General features: G+C 35.0%; 1 long non-coding RNA gene across 1 annotated transcript; it reads left to right on the top strand.

Annotated features, from left to right (window-relative positions):
• Positions 1-2,253, top strand: LOC127442586 (uncharacterized). The gene is made up of 4 exons (XR_007897497.1): positions 1-198; positions 606-877; positions 1,689-1,754; positions 1,963-2,253. It is a non-coding gene; the product is annotated as an uncharacterized LOC127442586 (long non-coding RNA).
• Positions 2,254-6,110: the final 3,857 nt, after the last annotated feature.

The following is a 6,110-nucleotide window of genomic DNA, read 5'->3' as shown; positions in this document are numbered from 1 at the left end:
TTTCTTCAGAACTATGTGAGTGGGAGTAGGAAAGAAGAACAACAGTACACATCACATATCTTACTGAAAGGCTTTTTACTTTCATTTACTATTCTTTCTGTGCTGACATTTTACATGGCAAATCGTTAATTGCACTGGATTTTAAAGAATCTGCACAACACATAAAGGTTTTGTTGTTGTTGTTGTTTTGACCCAAAGGTAAGTGCTATTAAATGCAAAAACTCTTTATTTATTTATTTATTTATTTATTTATAAAACTTTATTTTTTTTTTAATTTATTTTTATTATTATTTTTTTGCTCTACTTTTAATTCATGATTTATTTGTGCTGAAAGTATGCCCTGATTTGATTTAGCAAAGAGAGGTGTAGCAATCATTTCAGACCAGTTATTGAAACGAAGCTTCGCTTAGATCATGTGAACCATAACAGCTGTATTTACAGTAGTGCCTATTGGCTATTTACATTCTTCTTGCAACAACTTGGTGGCAAATATATATGCTAAACAGTATATTATCAGGACTCATGTGTTCTGTATATGATTTAGAGGATTTTGAAAGAGAAAATGAAAACCTAAATAAATAAAGCCTACACTACATTATTTCCAGTGAACCAACATGGCTGTCAGTGATGTCCTTCTAAAGACCCTTGACGATCTGGACTCAAGTGAACTCGATCAATTTAGATGGCATTTAACTCAAGGTGTGGATGGCCACAAAATTCCCAAAAATAAATTGGAGGGCAAACCAATGTGGAATATTGTGGATAGTATGATTCAACGGTTTCATGACTGGTGCTATAAGAGTCACTCTGAACATTTTGTACAAAATGAATCTGAACAATCTTGCACTGCAAATGAATGAGGAGCTTCAAGCAAAAGGTAGAACATGATTGACTGATTCATTTTAAAATAGAGATAATAGGAATTATCTTATAGGAATAGTTCAACCAAAAAATTAATATTCTCTTTTCATTTACTCACCTCTATGCCATCCCAGATGTGTATGTCTTTCTTTCTTCTGCAGAACACAATGAAGATTTTTTGATGGAGATATGATGTGTTTTTGTCCATACAGTGCAGGTCAATGGGGTCCAACACTTTCAAGCTCAAAAACAGCACATAACGGAAACATAAAAGTAATCAACATGACTCCAGTGGTTTAATCCATGTATTCAGAAGTGATATGATAGGTGTGGGTGAGAAACCCATAGATATTTAAGTACTTTATACTATAAATATCCACCTTTGACCAGCCCAGACCAGTAGGTGGCAATATGCACAAAGAATACAAATTGCCAAAAAAAAAAAGAAAAAAAAAAAAAGAATGTGGATGAGAAAGTGGATAGGAAAAAAGGACTTAAATATTGATCTGTTTCTCGCCCACACATATTGCCTAGACAGACATGGATTAAACCACTGGAGTCTTATGAATCATGTTTATGCTGCACTTTATGTCCTTTTTTTGTGCTTCAAAGTTCTGGTCACCATTCACTTGCATTGTATGGACCAACAGAGCTGAAATATTCTTGTAAAAATCTTAATTTGTGTTCTGCAGAAGAAAGAAAGTTATACATATCTAGAATGGCATGAGGGTGAGTAAATGATGAGAGAATTTTCATTTTTGGGTGAACTATTCAAGTTTGTTGGAACACTGTAACGAGTTAGTTTTCCCTTCTCTGTGTCTGTACAGGAGTTGACAAAATGGATTTCAGATGAAGAAGAACTTTAGGCATTATGAACATCCAGAGGATTCCAGGTAATAGTTCAGTTTAGTTTGTTGGCAACAGCAAGAGTAAAAACCATAATAAAATCAAATGTGTTATCTTTTTGCTTGTTATAATTTTGTATTAATGGATGCAAACAATTGAGCAATACATTGTGTATAATCATTTTTATAACCCCCTTTGTTTAAATGTAATTTAGCTTTTTACCAACTTTCTGCTTCACTCTGTCTTATATTTTAGCCACTATGTAAACAGCAGCCATGATGCACAAGACTTACTCTAAACTGGATGGAAACAACACACCTTCTAAAGAAAAACCTCAAAGATTTCAACCAATTTACTCAAGATTTTTACCAGAATAATTCAAGGCATATCATTTTCTACATATAACAGATTTTCTAGTAGATACATTTGGAAATTATTACTATGCTATAACTCTGTACCAGTTTTTGAGCTTAAAATTAAAAATGAAAACCAGATTTATATAATTTTACTTGTGCTGTTCCAACAAATAAAAACACTGACTCTACAGTTATTTTTTATTAAGGAGATGTTTCTTTTAAACTTTTTACAAATGGACAAAAATTTAATAAAATCTGTAAAATAAAATATATTTTTAAAATCTAACATTTTATATTTTTATATATATATTTTAGCATAAAATGGTATTTTAGTATTCAAATATATTATTATATATAATAAATAATAATTATTAATATATATATGATTTATTAATGAAAAGTATTACATGAATTTAAAGTCATTTATAGTATATTTCATTCAAGCTAATGATTATAGGCTGTCATACAATTATATGCGAAACAGCTGCCAGTTTAACAGCACAGTTGATGTAGTCTTCTGTGTATTTTAAATTAGTAATAATCCCAGTATGTTTTTCAGAAAATTCAGCTTATTTCAAGCAAGACTACACAGCAGGTTTGCCCAGTAATATGGATTTTCATCATACACCTTCCACCTTCCATTGAGAAGGATACGATCAACTACAGCAAAAGATATCATATCTGTGGCCTTCCTCTCCATCTTCTTCAAACTCTCAAGAGTTTTAGTCAACATAAACATATCTTTATGCAGTCTCTCACGTTTCTTTTTCTTTATAATCAGTCTCACAGTTTCCCTCTAGTGGACACTGTTTTAAATAACACAACCTGTTCTCACTTATGGCAAGCTAAATTAACTTTTAATCATTTGCAGGATGTGAATTTATTATATCAACAATACAATTTTTAAAAGTTAAAATGCTAGTTCTTGATATCAGGAATGTAATTACAACTAGTGGAAGTTATTTTTATTTTTTTATTTTTTATTTTTATTAATTACATTTAAACTATTAAAAACATTCATTCTTGATATCAAACATAACGTCATCATCACTTGCAGAAATATACATTTTTGATTAAAAATAAATAAATAAATTATATATATATATATATATATATATATATATATATATATATATATATATATATATAGTAAAATGCTGTTATTCTTGATATTTGTAACTGGATTTTTACTAGTAGAATTTCACAATGATATTTATCCACTCTTATTCAAAAGACAATTACAGATTTCTGTATTTAAATTTTAACTAGTTGAAATTCCAATTTGAGATATCCACAAAACACTTCTCATCAGCAAAAATTACCATTTTTGATGTCCATACTTACATGGTTACCATCCATTCCTAATATCAACAACTGAATTACAACTAGCAAACATTATCATTATCAAAACACACAAAATGGGGAATGGACGTGGCAATTAAGTTACTGCTTTATAATGACGGGTAATTTGAGCCTGTGCTGTTTTAAAATGTGTTGATTTTAATGACCTCTTCAGTTTAATTTAAATAAAATTAATGAATTTAATGAAATCAATGATTCACTTGAAGTATTTGACATACACTGATCAGCCACAACACTAAAACCACCTGCCTAATATCGTGTAGGTCCCCCTCGTGCTGCCAAAACAGCCAACCCGAATAACATTCTGAGATGATATTCTTCTCACCATATTATATATGGTTATCTGAGTTACAGTAAACATGTCAGTTCAAACCAGTCTGGCCATTCTCTGTTGACCTCTCTCATCAATAAGGCATTTCCATCCACAGAACTGCCCCTCAATGGATGTTTTTTTTTGTTTTTGGCACCATTCTGAGTAAATTCTAGAGACTGTTGTGCGTGAATATCCCAGGAGATCAGCAGATACAGAAATACTCAAACCAGCCCATCTGGCACCAACAATCATCCATGCAATTATCTAATAAGCCAATTGTGTGGCAGCAATGCAGTGCATAATATCATTCAGATATGGGTCAGGAGCTTCAGTTAATGTTCACATCAACCATCAGAATGGGGAAAAATGTGATCTCAGTAATTTGGACCGTGGCATGATAGAAGAATATAATCTCGGGGCACCGTTGCGCGTGAGTCATGTGGACGTACTTTTTGTGAGCTCCTCATGGGTGACATTTTTTAAATTTGATAAAAATCAGACTTTGATATCTATAGCACTATGATTTCACTGTATTAATACTTGCTGATGTATGTTGAGCATATAGTGGCGGCTTCAGGCAACAAATGAGGCGGCAAGGAGATGCGAGCTAACACGGCTAGATTGGCTGACTCAAGAGGTACTCCTAAGGGGAATCACTGACAGTTAAAATGTTCAAGAACTCGCTAGAATCCCTGAAAAATGCTATTTGTGTGAAGATCGAATGTGCAATTTGTGGTCTACATTCAGACATCAACGGGGTGAAGGGCGAGTTAGCTTCAGCTGTTGCTACAATACAACAGTCTCTTGGCAAGCAGGAGGAGTGGTTAAGAGCTGTGGAGGATCCTGCAACAGCCGCAAGTGACACTATTGTGCGTCTTGAAACTACTGTGGCCAAACTTCAGACCAAGGTTAATGCACTGTCTTTAAAGTGCGAGGATCTCGAAAGCAGGTCTAGGAGAAACAACATCAGGTTGATCGGAATCACGGAGGGGGAAGAGGGCAATCATCTGACAGAATATGTTTTGAGCTTCCTCCGTGACCTGTTCCTGTTCCGTGAACTTGGACGAAAAGCCACTGCTTGATTGAGCCCATAGATCATTTCAACCCAAGTCCAAATCCGGACAGCCACCTAGGCCGTTCAGTATCAGAGTTCACTTCTAGCACATTCGTGAACAGATTCTCCAACGAGCACGTCAGAGTGGAATGTTAACATACAAAGGAAAATCTGTCTTTATCTTTCCCGACCTCACAACCAGCGAAGCCAAGAAAAGAGCGGCGTTTGGTGAGGTGCACAAATATCTACGGAATGTTCAGGGAGCTCGATTCGGCTTTTGTCATCCAGCTAGATTTCGCCTCACTCTGCCTGGTGGCACAGAGCAGCTTTTCACAGACCCCCAGAAAGCAAATGATGCAAGAGGGGGCGTGAACTCACCGAAGAAGCTGCGGACTGTCTTTATGTTCTGGATTCCAAGGTGAGCCGGAGCCGGCTTTTGCTCTACAGTAATTAGATAGAAGTTATAAAGTCTTGCAAGGTATCTCATCTCCCTATCATTTGGACTATTTAGTTAGGTGAACTCTGTGAGTGGGAGGTGATAATTTTTCATTATGGCCAAACTTTGTTCTCTCTCTCTCTCTCTCTCTCTCTCTTTCTCTCTCTCCCTCTCTCTCTCTCTCTTTTCTTTATATTTTATCATTTATTAATGTCTTACCACACATAGTGGTGTGGTTTAAATACAGTCTGATGATCTACATATCTTACTCTTAGCCAATTTGACCGTTATAATTTATGGCCAGTCCCTTTTCTTTTTATTAATCGTAATTACAGTGGTCTACTATACCACGCGTTGGTCTGTGTATTTATTATGTGCCTGTTCACCTAATGTTGTGCTTGGAATAGGTTTAGCCAGGCGCATTCTAGAAGAGAAGTTTATTGTCTATGTATTCTTGTCTTATGGGGTTTTATATACACCTTGTTCAGGGAGGTGTTGATACGGTAGGGGGGTATGGGTTCACTGTTATTCAGGTTATTTTGTTATACTTAATTTTTTGTTTTACTTTGCATTGTGGCTATATTTTGTCATATGTAGCACAGTCTGTGTTTAGTTCTCAATGTCTCTGCACATACATCTTCAATATAACTTTTGTCCTCCCATATATCTATAAGCAGGGTCATTAATTTTATAAGCTGGAATGTGAAAGGTCTAGGTTAGGGGTGTCAAACTCAGTTCCTGGAGGGCCACAGCCCTGCAGAGTTTAGTTCCATCCCTGCTCTAAAATGCCTCCTTGTAATCTTTAAGCACTCCTGAAGACCTTGATTAGCTGCTTCAGGTGTGTTTAATTAAGGTTGGAGCTAAACTCTGCTGGACTGTGGC

The sequence above is a fragment of the Myxocyprinus asiaticus genome, chromosome 1, assembly GCF_019703515.2.
Source record: "Myxocyprinus asiaticus isolate MX2 ecotype Aquarium Trade chromosome 1, UBuf_Myxa_2, whole genome shotgun sequence".
Classification (NCBI taxonomy): Eukaryota; Metazoa; Chordata; class Actinopteri; order Cypriniformes; family Catostomidae; genus Myxocyprinus; species Myxocyprinus asiaticus.
The sequence above is the reverse complement of the archived record's forward strand: the minus strand, read 5'-3'. Positions and strand labels throughout refer to the sequence as shown.